The sequence below is a fragment of the Condylura cristata genome, unplaced genomic scaffold (genome assembly GCF_000260355.1).
Source record: "Condylura cristata isolate star-nosed mole 26May11 unplaced genomic scaffold, ConCri1.0 scaffold00024, whole genome shotgun sequence".
In the NCBI taxonomy this organism is placed as follows: domain Eukaryota; kingdom Metazoa; phylum Chordata; class Mammalia; order Eulipotyphla; family Talpidae; genus Condylura; species Condylura cristata.
This window is the reverse complement of record NW_004567125.1, coordinates 4,685,766-4,703,502: the sequence shown is the minus strand read 5'-3', so window position 1 is coordinate 4,703,502 and position 17,737 is coordinate 4,685,766.

The following is a 17,737-nucleotide window of genomic DNA, read 5'->3' as shown; positions in this document are numbered from 1 at the left end:
GAATTATAGCTATCCCAGGTAACCCGCTTAGGATTTTGTTTCCCAGGGCAGTGAGTTTGGGAAAAGAGCAGATCACCTCAATCACCTCTTCCAGGGGTGGTGATATAAGAACATTTATGAAGGTAGAGTCCTCCTAGCACTTGAGTGCTAAGCAACTCTACCATGCAAGTGGAGTCACTTACCCCTGCACTTCACCTTCCTCACATGGCCAGAGGGAGAGCTTGGCACATGCACCAAGGCCTTGCAGGAGAGAGGGCAGCCTCACCAGATACAGCAAGTGGGTGTTCTCTGCAGGGTTTCTGTGGGAGAATGGGAGCCCCACAATGCAACGCTAAGCACTTTCCAAACCAGTACTGAGAACTGATGAAACCCAGAGCAGGAACTATCAAACAAATCTTGTGATCTTCCATCTTTTTTTTTTTAAGCCAAATTCTTGACTGCTGCTGCACTGACGACATCCGGGAAGGCACAAAGGGCTTTCACCAAAAACCAGGAAAGCAGTTTGTGCTTCCTCAGTTGGCAGCTGAGATGAAGGGCTTTTTTTTTTTTTCCCCCTTTAGTGGGGCTAGTTGAATTCTTGGCACTGCTGGATGAAAGCAGACTGTTCCTACTAGACAGCACTGCCTAAAGACCCCCCACATACCTGCCAGCAGAGAAGCTTCCCTTACCAAAGACAGCAGCTGGGAGTAAGAGACACTCTCTTCTACGTTTTCTGGAAACTTTTGTCCAGGATGACAGCCACCACCTCCACCCAAACACTAAAACACCAAATAACCCCACCACCCAAGAAGAAGGACTGTGAGGCATTCTATTTTCCATTTTGTTCAGCTGCTGGAGGTAAAGGACCAGGCAGAAGGCAGGATGCCAGGAGCTCCTTTTCCCTGAGGCCAGGGTCCAAGTAAAACTAAGAAAAATGAGACTAGGGGAAAAAAAAGAAAACCCTCAATACCACAAAAAGCTAATGGCTGGAAAACGGTGGGAGGAGTAGGGCTGGACAGTTGGAAACTGAGCTTCATTGGTGGCTGAGTGCATGCCCTACATAGACTTGAGAGAGCAGGCCCATCCCTGTGCCAATCCCCCACAGGACAGGCGGACAGTGGTGGTTTTGTTGGCAGATTTTTTTTTTCTTTTGGTGGGGTGCTTTCTTCCTGCACAGCAGGGACCAGAGTGAAAGCTGACAAGCACTGGCAGAATTTTAAAAATTGCTGCCACTCTCCCACAGACGTCCATTATGTCTCTGGAGCCTTACGATTCACAGCATAAAAGCATAATCAAGAGAAATCATGGTTCAGCTCAGTCAGGGATGGGCAGAATAGTCCATTTAACTTTATGTTAAAAAAAGGAGAATAATTGGACCAAAATTTGTTTGAAATGGGAGTAGGAAATGGCTTGTTTTCAATCTATTTCAAATGAAAAACCCCCATTAAATACTCATTGGAAACTATTTAGTTTGGAAACAAGTTTAGTATTCCATAGGCAGTGTACATTAAAAGTTGCAGCACAGCATAATCTGTGTAAGAACTATCTGGCAACCTGATGACCTACTTCTACAGGGCTTTTCAAAGAAGGCTGGCTGGGCTCGGGCTGTTCACAGCCTGGCTGCTGGCTTCACAACAAGATCTGCAAGACCAAACTGGCTGGAGAAAAGGAAGTCTTTCAAGTTGACAGAAAACCCCCAACTACCTTCTGTTGGCAAACAGCAACATGGCAGCTGAGACCAAAGAGAAGCTGAAGTCGGTGGGAAGTGAGTCATTCCGAAGGAAATGAATTCTTTGTGTGGTACCATGTACCACACGTGCTGTGAGTCCACCTTACAAATAACAACAGTCAAATCCCCTATCCCAAAGCCTCTGGGACCAAGAATCCTAGCACCTTTATGTGATACACAAATTCCTCTAATAACATTCCCGGCAGCAGCATCCTGGGAATAGATGCCTCACAGAAAGGCTGGCCAGAATGGCGTTTCTCATTCATGCAGTCTTCTCACTCCTAACTCCCCTGCACTTCTCAGTGAGGGGTTGCTATTCCAGAGGTAGCTATGTTGCCAAGCATGCCAGTGGAATTCACGAAACAGTGAATTGCAAGGAGTCAGGAATTTTTTTTAACCCTTTTTTGTTCACTCAGGATCTAGCAATCTACTATAATGCTAGCTACTGCAGTACACTGTAGATGCTCATTTCATGTCTGTTGAATGTATGAGTGCATGCTTTATCAGGGGGCCATGTCAAGGGAAAGGTTTGGTTTATGAAGACTGTGTTTTCCTACAAGCTTGGGAAGCAAAGATTCTAAAAGTTCACACATGCTAGCATTGCAAGAATCAAATGCAGATAAAAAGCGTGTCAACTAATAATCTTTAAGTAAAATATAAAATGTTTTTCTCTTCTTTCTGATATTAAAGATGTGTATTATTGCTGCTTTAAGCAGTGAGATTTAATTTGTCCCTCTGGGAGAACAAAGATCATCAGTCAAGTGGCTGCCATTCTTGTTCTTGCAGGCACCTGGCTAGGGAGCTTGGGTCATCCCAGTCTTGCCCAGTACATAGATTCTGTTCAGCAACCTTAGGATTTTCAATCCACTGGAGCATTTTCCTTCTCATTTTACTTCAATTTGTGCTCTTCTTTCTTTAACTCCCCATCTACCTTCACCACCTCTTTCAGTTAACCTACAAGATTGTGTAAGAGTGATCAGATAGTATTCAGTTGAGAGCTCTTCCCATATCCAATGCTACCTTTCTCTTCAGGGTTAAATATGAGACACCTCAGACCCATTGCTCTCCATTCCTACCACAGCAGCACTGGTGTGGCTTGCATGAGTCACTGGGATCTTTAAATAAAATGGAGAGACTTGTTTGCTGGAACATCTAAATTTCATTTAAAAGCATGGTTTAGCTTTAATGGAGTTTGCATATATAACATAAATCAACACAGGAAAGGAAACCCTCTTTTCTCCCAAATTGTTTTACACATTTCAGTAGTGTATAAAAACACAGCCTGTCATTATTAATTTTAACAAAACACAATTAATTCTGAAAGACTAAAATTTTTATTGAACAACAACAAAAATATGATGCTGTAGTACTTGAGAGTGGGTGAATGGAACTACATAGATCTTGGTTATACATCAAGTGCTTATATTTGTTTCTTCATGGATACTGGAGAATCTAATATATGCCAATCCCAGGCTGAGATTTGTGGGTAGGGTAGCGGCACCTAAGGAAGACTGAATACGCTGGTGTTCACCAGCGTAGCTGAGCACGGAGAGCAAAGCATATAAAATGAAAAGGGGGTACAATGCTGCATGTGGTTCCCTCAGTCTTATGGTTCTGAACTAGGCACTGAGCACTTGGTATGGAGAAGGCTTGAGAGTGGGGGGCTCTCTGTGTACAGAGCTGGTTGCACGTCTGCTGCTCTAAGGCAACAAACACTTTCTCTCCTGTCACTTCAGCCTCTGCTGAAAGTGCCCTGTTTCCTAGCACAGCAGTATAAGGAGGGGGTGCCCTCCTGCTCACATGTGATCACTGTCAGTGAGGAAGGACCTCTCCTCTCCTCTACTACAGGTTGGGCTGCTTGGGCTCCCGTGTGATAAGAAAGAAAAGTACATCTGCAACACTGAATTTCAACTTATGCCTTTTTTCCCATTGGTGTCATTGGATGTGAACTACTTTTAAAAAAACCATAAGGAGTTTTGGATTCTTGAATTTAGAGCAGGGACAGGGACTATTGCTTTGGGACAGTTTCAACCTTAGGCAATTCAATTCTGACTCCATTTACTTTACATATCTCCCTTGAAACCAGATTGTTCTGCCTACAGTAAAGTCTTTTATCATGTCACCTTTCAACCTTTCTAAGAGGGTGGGAAGGTGCTAATGCATTAAGTGAGTTAATAGGTGTACTCAGAACTATGCCTTGCTCAGTGAGCCTGGATACATGTAAGCCCTCATAATCACTGCCACTGGTATCACTATCATCATCACCATCATTATCATTATTACTATTATTATATGATCTTATGCTAGGAGTGCACAGATAATGACAAAATATGGAAATGTTGTTCTCTGAGTTTCTATTTAAAATATAATATACATAGTCCTGACAACTCCCAAACACTACATCTTCATATCTGACTCAATGGAAATCTCAAATGTTAAAACCTTCTCATTGCTTTTCCTCAAACTGCCAATTCTTCCAGGTATCAGAAAGTGAGTATTGAGCATGTAGGGTCTCAAATAGCAGCAAACAAAGGGCACCATGAAGTGATCTCTTTTGACACTCTACTGAACACAAGGGAGCCTGTCCATTGTTGATGATCCCAAATGGCAAGGTACAGGGAACTTGGGACCTTAATGGCAGGAAGATAGGGGAAACAAAAACGTCATCTCACTGGGTCACTTCTTTTAGTGCTACAGAATATTTATTCATCCTTCAAGATTCCCATATGCTGGCATCATGAGGGAGTTCCACTTTAGTCACTGCCATTAACTCTTTCTCAGCCTCTGCTCACCAGTGAATGGACAGAACAGAAGGGGACAAGGTGAGACTCTGCTTCCACCACCCCAATGGAGCCCACTACTGCATTGTGTCAAGCTTTACCACCACTACAAAGCTCAGCTGCACTGTTCTGGCAGGATACGGCAGCTACTACACCAGTTCACTGCTCTGTAAATTCAAGCTACAGTCTAAGTTAGTGGGGCAATGGATGCATCCAATCTTCTTTCTAACTGTTAGATTTGGATGTGCAAAGATTCTATATTTTCTCTCTTCTATTCTATTAGCAACATTGAGCCATGAGGCTCTTTCCCACAACAGAGCATTAATGAGGTGCTCAGTTCTAGAATGGAGTTTCTAGTGTGTGGGAAAAAAAAATCACTGGCTGGAAAACAACTGTTATGCCAAGGGAGAAAAAAAAAAATAAGGGCAGTTTGGGAAATTCATTTAGTGAGAAAAGCAAAGGAGACTGAGAGACACCAAGACAGAGTCATCTTGGTTGCAGCTACAGCTATGAGACAAAGCTCAGCTTAAGAGGAACACTGTCTAGAAAAGAAGGCTGACTGTTCCTTTCTGTTGCTCCAGTACTTGGGCTGTTTTCACTGAAGAGAAGTATGATACTGAGGCAAACCTGAATGAGAGGCTTCTGTTCCCCTTGATTATTGACTTTTTGGTATTGACAAACCCACCCACAGCTACAAGAATGGGAAGTATAATCCACTCAGGAGTGGAAACAAAAGGGGAAAAAAAAGGCAAAAAGGAAAAGTATTCATTGTCTTAAACTTGGATGAAATCAATTACCAACTTACACTCTCAATTCTTCATTGTATTATGAAATAATTTCTCACCCTGTCATTCCTCTCAGCCACTCTCTTTCTGTCCTGTTTTGTTCTATAAGGCTCTGTGTCCATGCCCTCATTTTTAGCTCCACTAGTCAAAACAAAGCACAGTATTTGCTAGCTGACAGCTGCAAGAATAAAAGATCAGGTTGAGGAATAAGAAGAAGGGGAGTAAATGGGGTGACTCTAGAGCATTTGGATTTGATGCCTCTGGACAGCAGAGTAGCCATTTCTTGTAGTTTGCTAGATGTATGAGTGAGGCAATGACTGTTCCTTGAGGGTCTGACACCAGCTATCTACCTTCTTTCAACTCTCAGCTAGATCTGGGTAGGCACTGATTGAGAACTTATATCTCCTTACAACAGGGAGCTTTTAAAGACTAAAACAAAAACAAAAACAAAAACAAACTTTAAGACCCAGTAGAGTAAACATGTCAAATTCCTGAGAAGTGGGAGAAAAGTACCATAAAGAGAAGGCAATTTAACCTCACTGCAGTAGATGATCAAAGAAATGATCAAGTTGGCAATTCTATCCTGAGTCCTTGGAGTCCCTCCCTGCACTGACTCTAGGCCAGTCTTGTAATTAAGTTTAGTCAAGGGCATATCAGCAAGGTGCTGTGAGCTGAGGCTTGAAAAACAGTTTCACAGAGGGGTGTACTCCTCTGCTGCTCATGTACTGAAGCCTAGGGTGGCCACTGAAGGATGAGAGACCATGTGGCACTGAAACCACCTTCTCCAGATCACTTACATTCATCACCAGAAGTAAGTGAAGGCCTCCTATGTCACTTAACCACAGTTGTGCAAAGACAATGGAGAGCTCAGTAGATTGGTAGAGCTGTTCCAGATAAGCAGTTACCTACATGATCCACAGAATTGTGGGCCATATGAAATAGTTGCTTTAAGCTGCTGTTTTAAGTTTTGGCGGTGGTCTGTTATGTAATGAAAGCTAACTGACACTGTTTTATTTAACATCCAGATGTTGGTAGGACTGCCTACTTCTAAGGATGGTACTACAGACCTTCCCTCATGTCTTGGGCCCTATAGGGCATCCTAACTGTGGGCCTCAAGCAATGTTGGACAAAATAACAATAAGAGAAAATAAGTCAGTGCCTGAAGGGTAAGTATATCAGGGCAGGTAAAGGGTGCTGGGATGAAAAGAGCAGCCAGAAGGAAAATGCACAGAGAAGAATATCAAACTCAAGGCACTGACCTATGACAGCATATCACTGAATACAGACACTTTTCCTCCCTCTGAGGTCTTTTTGCCACTGACAAAGAGAAGTGTGAGCAGTGACCATAGCAAATGACCTTGCTAATTTACATGGTCAGGCAGTAGGGTAGGGAGAAAGGAGTGGAAAGAAACACAAATGCATCTTGCAAGAGCACATCCGAAGTCCTTTTCTGCTCAGTTAGCATCATCATAAGTAATTCTACATGGGTAGGAAAAATAAAGGCTTGAGCATAAGGTTTCTATCTGTGCTGCACAGAAGCTGATTAAAAATGCTAACTACCATGATTGTCCAACCACCAGACACTCCCCAGAGACCCATGTTCACAGATGGTGATTAGTTTGGGATGGCCAGAACATTCACCAGTACCATGTTGCTGTAACACCCACAGACTATCTGTCACACTCCCAAGAGGCCGTTAAAGGCTGTTTACTTCATACAGTTAACTTGAACCATAAGCTTCACAAGCCTCTTTGATACAATTTTAATCACTCTCCTCATAAACCCTTAACACTCCCCAGCAAGGATATGCATTTGCACATAGCACAACGCACAACTCCCTTTGGAATTTTGCTGCTAACAAAACCCCACTGCCAACCTGCCCTCCCTCAAATGGATGCTGCCTTACTACAGATATTGTCTAGGGTCCCCCTTGATTCACGCACTTGCATTAGTGCTTCCCAATGTGGTAATATATCATGGCTCCCAGTGGAAATTGGGTGATAAAAGATCAATACAGGACCTTGTAACAAATGTTCCAACAGTGAAACTGAGAGCTACTGTTTATCTTTTCCAGAACATATTTTTCCCCCAAGCAAATTCTAATTTTCTAGACTGACCTCAGCTATCCTTTCTGATATTTATTTGAAAAGCAAAAATAAGTGAGGTCCTGTGTACTACACCTGGATAGAACCCTCCCCTCAGTGTAATCACTGCCCCCTCAGAATGCTGGTCAGCAACGACTGCCCCAGGAGAACTCCTCTTCACATTGTACCACTTCATACCCTCCATTCAGCACCACTTCAGTGAAGCTTTGGGCACTAAAGCTGTGACATTTGGTGGAGATGCCAGAATCCAGAAGGGCAGCCTGGGATGAAAGGCAGGGGCCCTTTTAAGTAATTTTATGTGAATCCTGTGTGATTTGGTGTTACTTTTATAGGTAGATTTGTCTGGTTGATAGAGGCATCTTGCCATACAGAGAGTAGAGGGCTCAGACACAGAGAATTAGCCTGGGCTTAAGTCCTTGGTTCAGTCTTAAAAGATTCTACAACCTTGCTAGGCCCATTTGACTCTCTCCAAAGCCTCTTTAGAGATTTCATATGCAAAAAGGGACTCCTTATTTGTTCTATCTAGCTTATGTGATTGCTGTGTAAGTCAAATGAGAAACAGTTTAAGAAGAATTTGTAAACTGTGAAATTTTGGTGGTGCAGCGGGATAAAGCACAGCACTAAGAATCGAAAGCCACTTCCGCATGAGTTCGATTCCCGCCTGCCCCAGAGGTGACCACGTGGCGTAGCAGAGCTCTCCTGACCTGCCCACTGCTCCCCTCAGCAGTGTACTCCGACAATCTGCCTGTTCTGCTCCCCACTCTGTCTCTGGTGAATCCTCTCACCGCCCCTGAGCCTCTGGTCTGTACCCCAGTTCTGTATGCACAAATAAAAAAAATCTTACAATAAAAAAAAAAGAAAAAGTAAGTTTTTAAAATTTCTATCTATTGTTGATTTTGGTTCTTTATTCCATGTTTTTTTTAGCTTGGAGAGGATAGGATTTGAGGAGAACTGTGAAGGAGCTCTGTTTAGTGTCTGTGCTTCCTGGGCTTCCCCATTCACTGATCTCCCCATGAGATGAAGTTTCTTCATGCATTTGTGGTGTTGGGGTTTGAGAAGCCCTTGGTCTAGAGCTAGCATTAGTCAACACTGTCTTGGAGCACACCTACCCCCTTTACTTTCTTGATAGTGTTTATATACGGCTAAGGTTTAAGAATGTGATTACTCTTTCAATAAACAAACAATATCAGGGAGAAGCTTTTTGTTTGCTTTCACCTCCTCTCTTTGCTTTGCCCGTCCTTGCTTTATATTCTCTCTGTGCTTTGGGGCTCAAATTCCCTTTCTGGACAGCATGTTCTAAATGACCAATTATAAAACTGTTGATAGTTTTTCACCTTTCCAAATTCAAGACTTATTCTATACATACCCCTAGCTTTAGGAAATAAAAGTTATTTACATCTCAGTTTACATTTTAGAAAATATATTTATTTATTTATTTCCATGATAAAGGTAGGCTCAGTCTCTCACCTTTTCTCTGAACTATTACCAGGCATTTCTGTTTGTTACTGATTTTTATTTTCTGCTTCTCTCTAGACATCACGATTTCTTCCACTTTTTGGGAATTCTGGCCTATAGTCTATAGTCAATCACTACTCTGGAAAGTTCTACCCCTGGTTAGTTATAATATCAAGTATATGTTCTCATGTTTTCCCTATAAAGAAATCCATTACAGTTAAAAAAAAATTCCTTAAATTTAAGTGAACTGTAGATTCTCTCTAGAAAAGTAGTGGTATATTTACATCATCTATCCTTTAGTTCTAAAATAACATACTTAAAACAAGACTAACTGAAGCAGATGTGTTAGGAATGTCTCTAACTCCTCTAAACAGGGAAATATAAAACTCAGCCTGGAAAGTGACTGCAGGCTTCACTACCCAATTTGTCTTCCAATTCTAAATCTAGATGTCAATGATAAAATCTGTCTCAGAAGGCAGAGCATTCTTGGAGGATACATAACTACTGGAGTCACAGGCTTGATCTCATTAATATTGATACTTGCCCCCCACTGAAGAAAACTTTAGAGTGCCATTACTTTTAAACTATAGGAAGTTCTAAGCTTCCTGTACTTTAAAAACCTGAAGCTCATTTCTACTATTCATCATTAGTGATATTTTGTAGCCTTGTTTTCTCTCTCTCTCTTTTAAAGATTTATTTATGTATGCATACAAGAGCTGGGGTGCAGATCAGAGGTGTGGGGTTGTTGGTGGTGAGAGGATTCACCAGAGACAGAATGGGGAGCAGAACAGGCAGACCGACGGAAATAAACTGCTGAGGGGGACAGTAGGCAAGACAGGAGAGGTCTGCTGGTTAACTCGGTTAACTGGGTTATCTCCCTGGCTGGGGATCAAACTCCTACTGCAGTTGCAATGACTGCTGATAGCTTCACAGTGCTGAGACTTAACCCTTTGTGTCACCAGGGAGGACCCTGTTTTTTTTCTCTCATATCAATTTTTTTTTTAAGATTTATTTATTCATACAGAACTGGGGTACAGGCCAGAGATGTGGAGGGTGAGAGGATTCACCAGAGACAGAGTGGGGAGCAGAACAGGCTGACTGACGAAGAACACTGCTGAGGGGAGCAGCAGGCGGGTCAGGAGAGGTCTGCCACACCATGTGGTCACCTCCGGGGCAGGCGGGGATTGAACTCATGCGGAAGCGGCTTTAACTTCTTAGTGTTGTGCTTTAACCCGCTGCGCCACCAGGGAGGGCCCATATCAATTTTTAATAAAGGAAGAAGTGGCATAAGGTAGAGTAGCAAACTGAGAAATTGATTTCATTTCATTTCATGAAGAGAGAGTCTGCTTGGTAGGCATAGATAAAGGATACAAAATAGAGCATTTTTACAACTTTACAAAATAAGTATGTTGATCTATGCCTAAAACTGTTGAGTAAACAGTATTACAGCCAAGTGACTACCCCTTCATATTCTGGGGGGATGGCCATGGAGTTCAACAAAAAAGAGAGCAGTGAGCAGGTCCAATGCTGTATTAGGCTTTCTAATCAAATTTTGCTGGCGGGCCTGGAATTTTAAATTCCACCACTGAGCAGAATCTTCAAACATGAAACCAATCCTAGTCAGCCCAAAGAACACAGTGACTATTTTAAAATGAGCTAATGTCTTGGTCTGGGAGGATGTCATTACATAGTGTGAAGAAATCTGCATTGGAAACACTGCAATCTTAATGGATTTCAGGAGAACAGGAGGCTACAAAAATGGAGCTGGGTAAATGGGAGCAGAGTGTATCCCTGGAATGACAGCTCGACTTGCTTGATACCAGTTCCAGCAATGATATGAAACAGATTTTGTGAAACTATTTTGAAAAGACTGATAAATCATAAGCCTAAGAAGCATTTGGTATCTATATGTTGGGCAGAACCATCCCATTCAAATCAATAAACATTTGCTTTGTGCTGCTTGCATGTAAATCTCAGTGGTAGGCTCCAAGTTCACCAGCAAGTAGGATAAGTAAGACTATGTAAAGCTGATGATGGTGTGGGGAGTGAAGGGGAAAGGCTGGGACTTGAAGTACACAAGGAAACCAGATGGAGGTGAGTGTTGTGAGGCCATGAAGGAAACATAGGGATTACAGGCCAGGGTTACCAAGTGAGGTTCGGGTGGGAGCTGTGTGAGTGGAAAGGAAAGTGTGCCAAGAGACATTCCAGGACAGAAGTGGACCGCTCACTGTCCAGGACATTCCAGGACAAAACTGGATAGCTCGCTAGATGTGGGGGGAGAGAAAGTAAGCTTTGCGTAAACTGTGATTTATTTCTCTGAGGCTAGGTTCATAAGGGCAGCTCTCCCAGGGCAGAGCATGAGAGTCAATGCAACTCGTGTGTGTGTGTGTGCCTGTGCGCGCGTACACATACCCAGGTTAGATCTCCTCCTCACTCATCAGGCTGTATGCTCTGAGCAGAGGAGGGACCACATACCTGCCCTGGGGTTCCTCCCTCTTGCCTGTGTGCCCTTTTTCGGCTGGCCTGAGGCCTGGAGTCCTCATTTCCCCACTGGAATATGTTCTTCCAGGTCATTACTCCACATTATGGATTTATACCCAACTCTTACCACATCTCAGTATTTCTGATGTTGTATTTACCATGTTATGTTAAAAATAAAAGATCATTTTGATTTTCTGATGCTCTGATATTGCTTGGACCTAAAAAAAAAAAACTAAAAAAAAAAAAGAAAACAAAAAAACTGGGTTATTACTAGACTGTATCTACACGGTAGGTTTTCTTTCTATCCCAAGCCTATAATCACTCTTACTCCTCCATCTTAAATAAATGTACAATATTTAAAAAAAATTCCTTGGGCGCTTCTCCTAGCTCTTTGTCTTTATTCACTTTAATGTTATCGAGAGCAGACTGGTTTGTATCTGGAAAACAAATAGCCGTTCCATGTTATAGTATATGATTCTTTAAAAATTCTCTTAAATTTCTGAACTCCAGTGCACCCATTCAATGAATAAACATTGATACCTTCAGTGTGTCAGTTACTGCAGCAAATGGTAAACAGAGAACTTGGTCCCTGTCTTCCTGGAGTGTAGTGTCTTCTAGGAGAGGCTACTAAATAAATGAAAGATGATAACCATGGTAAGAGGCAAGAGAAAAAGAAACAGAAACTAAGGGAGAGGCAGATAATATTCCACTAACAGGACTGCAGAAAAGTAAAATGAAGCGCCTCAGGAAGGATGTCAGGTCCACTCCTGTGGTAAAGGCAGATGTGGGATTGTCAGAGAAGCTAAGTCAGGAATTCCTTAAAGATAGGAAGCTAAAGAAAAACCAAAAACATCTCAAAGATACCGTGATTCTATAAACACGGGGGGTGGGAGGGAAACAGTGTGATTTATGGACATGCAATTCCTCTTAAGACAGCACACTCATTAGGCCTTCCCCACCTCCATTTCACAGGCCAGCTAATTCAAACATTGACCACTCTATTTAAAATCCTTGAAAGTGTCCAAAACAGACTATCAACTGCTGGAGAGAACCTCAAGGAGCAACGAATCTTGAAGATACCATATACTGAGCAATTCTTACTGATGTTAATCATTTATTTGAAAGGAAGAATAAAACATATTAAAGAGACTTCAGAGGATTACATTTCCTATATTGATAATCCATTAACATTTAATGATCTAGAGTAACAGTTAAGGCAACTCGAAGCTGCCTGGAAAGCCAAGAAGCTGGGTTGACTTTCATACAGGAAACTCACAAAGTACTTCTCTGATGCTTTTTGGTTCTTCTGGGAATCCCAGTGAACCCTTTTTCATTTGAGAGGAGGAAGTGGCCATCAGGTTCAGGTCATTTCTTTTTGCAGGGAGCTGAGTGCATCCCAGAACACCCACGGAAGAGCAGTTAACATTAGCACACGGGCCTTAATTAGAATGAGCTGAACATTTTCCAATGCTGACAAGGAGGCTGGATGCCAAGAAGTGCAATAGTCACATTCACTTTTTATTTTTATCTCCCTTTCAAACACACATTTGACCTGCCATAGGTCTTTACTCAGGGTAATGAGCTTTGTAAAGGGAGTCAGGGCTTTCCCGAACTTCTGGAATCATCATCATGGTCTGTTTCTGCTTTATTGTTGTCTCTCTACCTATCACCAGCTTTACCATATAGCCCCTGGCATAAACCTTTGTCAAATGACCTTGGCATGGTGGTTAGAAAGTATGGCTCAAAAAAGGAAAAAAAAAGAATGGCTTCAAGGAAATTACAGCAAAATAAAATAGACTTGTCTCCAAATATAACTGACTTATTCGAATGACTTTATTGAACAATTAATTCGTTTAATTTTTTTAAAGATTTATTTATTTATTCATACAGAACTGAAGTACAGGCCAGAGGCGCAGGTGCGGTGAGAGGATTCACCAGAGACAGAGTGGGGAACAGGACAGGCAGATGGATGATGTACACTGCTGAGGGGAGCATCAGGTGGGTCAGGAGAGGTCTACTGTGCCATGTGGGTCAGCTCAGGGGTGGGGATCAAAATCATGCTGATTGGCTTTAGCTTCTCAGTGCTGCATTTTAACCTGCTGCGCCACCAGGGAGGACCCAATTCCTTTAAAATTTTTAAAGATGTATTTTTATTCAGTTATATATACAAAAACTGGGTGTAGGCCAGAGGTACGGGAAGGAGCAGAAACAGGCAGATATACTGAAATACACTGCTGAGGGGAGCAGCAGGTGAGACAGGAGAGGTCTGCTGTGCCATGTAGGTCAGTTCTGTAGCTGGGATTGAACTCCTGCTGCAGTGGCTGGAGATAGCTTGATAGTACTGAAACTTTAACCCCTATGCCATCAGGAAGGTACTAATACATTTATTTAATTCTTAAGGGAAAATTTTGGAGCTAGCTGATCTAGCAGGTCTGCCAATAAATCATGTTTCTCTTGTGGAGAATCTTGTGGAAGAATTATGCTTCATACTGCTGGCATGGCAGGGTCTATTAGGACTCTAAGTGGGAATCATCCTGGCAGTCCTTAAGGGCAATTATTCACCAGCTTTGGTCTGAACACAGGTCATGTTTTTAGTGTAGACCCCTTTTTCACCTGCAGGTATCTCTGACAGGATGCTGAGGAAGGAGGCAGGCAGTTGTACTTTCCAGTTCTAAGCTGCAAAGGATCCTTCCATCATCCTCTTTTCTGCACCTACCCCTAACCAGAGTGGGGCTGTGCTGTGGTTTGGACTTGCCAAACTAAAGCCCAATATGACAAGACTTGTTAAAGAACTTATCTGAGTGCTACAATAGACCCCCAAACTGATCCCTAAAGAAGAGTTTGGATTTGCTTGCAAGGACTCCTGCAGCTCTGCCTAGAGAGAGGTAGAATGGCCTTCCGTTCAGGCAGGAGTCCAATTTTCACAATAAGATGTCAACGTTACCACCTGCACTTCTGATTTCTAAGGCATAAGGCTCTGCCCTGGACCAGCAACAGAGAATACAAACACACCAGGCTCTTTTCAGAGAATACAATCTCAAACTGTCTGTTATTCAACTCCTATCAAAAGCCCAGCTGAGAAAAGCAATATTTACAAAAGATTATTTGAAGGACAAGTAGTTCATCCATTCTTCAAAACATTCTAAATTCTGTCCATAGATCAAACCTGACCACCTCACAGCTACACACTAGGGCCATATTACCTTAGCTCCACACAGAACCACCATCACTGAATTGTATTTTCATGTCATGCCGTTTGCTCTTATCAAAAAAAGTCACTACAAGAAGCAACCATATAAAATCTGTTATTGCATTTGAAGAAACATTGTTGGAATACATGTTTTCCCATGTGTCAATGTTATCTTGGAAAGCAGTTTTTCAAGAAGTTTTGATTCTTGAGGAAATGATAGGTCTCCTTTTTCAAGTAATTTTTAGTGAACCTGACCTTTGGTGCCAGGAATCTCAGTATCCAATCAAAAGCTCACCTGTGGCAATTATACTGATCCTTAAGTTTCCCATACCTGTATTCATCTTTTCCCAGCCTTTGTTCTCTCTTTTGAAATTTTCTGCTGTTTATTTGACATATTAAAAAAAATAATAAACTACTACAAGGCCTCCCTGGTGGTGCAGGGGTTAAAGTAAGGACTATCAAGCTATCCACAGCCATTACAGCATGAGTTTGATCCTCAGTCAGGGAGGAGACCCACATGGTGCAGCAGACCTCTCCTGACCCACCCGCTGCTCCCCTCAGTAATGTATATCCACCTGTTCTGCTCCCCTCTCTATTTCTGATGAATCCTGACAGCCTCTGCACCTCTGGCTTCACTCCAGTTCTTGTATGCATACTTCAAAAATAAATCTTTAAAAAAATAACTACAGAAACATTATGAAACTGAGTATTCATATAAATATGTAGGAAGTGTATGAATGTTCATTTCAACACTATATTTCTTGATTTCTTGTTCTCACTTGAGTGAACCTTCTCTTCTTGATAGTACAAGTTGTAGCCACACTAATAATAATGGTGAGACCATACCCATACTTTTAATAGAGCCATACACTTACTATGTACCTAAACAGTGTGACAGGAATATTTCACATATTGCATTACTTAACCCTCTCCATCCACTGTAAGACAGGTACTATCAGAGCCTCACTTACAGAGGAGGACGTCAGTACTGTGAAAGGGTAAGCAATTTGTCTGTTACATATCTAGTGAAAGCAGAATTACACTTGGGTGTATCTGACTCCAAGTAATGGGTCACACAAAGGGAGGACAAAACTAAAATAACAAAGGCTGAAACTTCTCTTTTATCATTCTTTGCATTATAGTAAAACATGGCAACCAGTTGGACTAGGTACTGACTATACTTATCATGGCCTAGTCAAAGATCTTTGGAAAAATCTATCTTGATTTGGAAAACCAAGTCAAGAATTTAGATCACATGTTTTGACAAAAGCTAAAAAGACAGAGCAAAAATCCATGAACATCATCAAAACATGAGTACGTCTGAGAAATTTCCCACAAAGCCTTGCAAACAGTCGAGAGCTACAGGTGATGTGGCCCCCTGGGAAACACTGAATTAGCCTGCAGAGATGGCTGGTCTCATATGGTTCCTTAACTGTCCAGTATGAGAAGGCTGACATGATGCCTTTTGGGTTTCATGTCACCTGGCAAGATGCTGTCAATATTTCATCCTCTTAGCATTTCACATTCAATATTCCTTTGCTATTACATCTCTATTAGCTTTCAAGACAAATATACTGCAAGTTGATGATGATAAGAATAATTTCAGAGCTCAAGAGTACATGGAAGCTGGGGGTTTGTTCTCTGTTCAGGTGCAAGCATGAAGGTTAGGAACATATTCAGTTATTCACTCACTGACCAAGCACCAAGCATCTGCTAGGCTTAGAAAGACAGAAGAATAAACAGCCACATGGATTATGTTCTTAAGAGCTTCCTAACAGGTTGGGGAGATAAAACCTCCGGGAGGAGACTAAGAACTGCTACAAAGCCACCCACAAACAAAATGAAAAGTAGTATTAGTGGCTGGTCTCTCTAAATGTAGAGGTGTGACCAAAACAAAATGGCTTGAAGGAAACTTTTTTGAATGAATACTATTTGACCCACTGATTTGTTAACAGTAAATCTCCATTTAGTCAGTAAACAACTTTCTAGGTGGAGTAATCTAGTGTAATGTTATCATGGACATGCTATCTAAACTGAGATCTGAAGGAAAGGAAGCAGACAGCAAAAGGAAGTGGTAAAAGGGTTGGAAAGAATGTTCCAGGCAGAGAAAAGAGAAGAGCAAAGGCCCAGTCACAGCTTATTCGAGAAACAAAATGGAAACTAGAGAGGCTAGTGCATGGTCTCAGGAAGACAAGCTAGGTGCCAGGTCAGGAAAGGTCTTTGGACCACAGGAACTGATTTGAGTTTTAATGAGTAGCCTCAAGGGGGAAGGGAGTGTAGAAAAGTGTATGTAAGGATATGGGGAAAGTAGTATTTATTTTTTGAAAATACTATCTTGGATCAGGCAAATATCTTTTAGCTAATTATACAAAAGAATGTACCATAAAAATAGGTAAATTGGACTTCATCAAATTGGATTTTGGGCTTCAAAAGACAAAAGAAAATGAAAGACTGGCTGAAAATATTTGCAAATCACATATCTATAAATGGCTTGTATCTACTTTATACAGAGAACAGAATGCATTATAAACTTGTGAGTCAATTTTTTAATCCATAAATTAGTTTTCAATAAAGCCTTAAAAACAGTACACTCAGTCAATAGTCTCTTTTGGTAGTTTAGATTCCATCATCCACTTTTTCCTCTGACCTTCCTCATGGGCAGTTGCTGAAAACACCTATGCAGGTGGAAGTTGGACACAGTAAGGAGAGTGATAGAGCAGAACCCACGCAAGCAGACTAACTTGCTATGTCCTTAGGCAAGTTACAGCCTTTGCAAGTCTCGCTTTTCCTCCTTCTACAAAGTTAAGAGCTGTATTACTTATCTAAATAAGCTGCTGTGTATAGCATATGACACATGAAACTATTCACAGAAGGTTTTGTTTTGTTAAGCTACTAGGCCTCTGAAGCCCTAGAACTTAATTTGAAGTTAGTTTCCCATGGTTTACACTCTATTTATGGTCTCTGTTAAATTCCAACTGGGTTTTAGTGGCGCTCAGACATCACTGCTATTCCTCTTGTGGTAGAATGATTGGCTGTAGGCATCACAACTGAGCTGAGAAGAAAGGTTATGTTGTTTGATGACCATTAGTCCACTCAAGACATTTTTAAAGATGTATCACCAGATTGGAATCTCACAGGGGTCTTCCTTTTCAAAGGTGGGGCTTTTGGTCAAAAAAAAAAAAAAAAGGACATTCGTTCTGCACTGTTAAGAAGTGTTCAACCCAATAAACCTA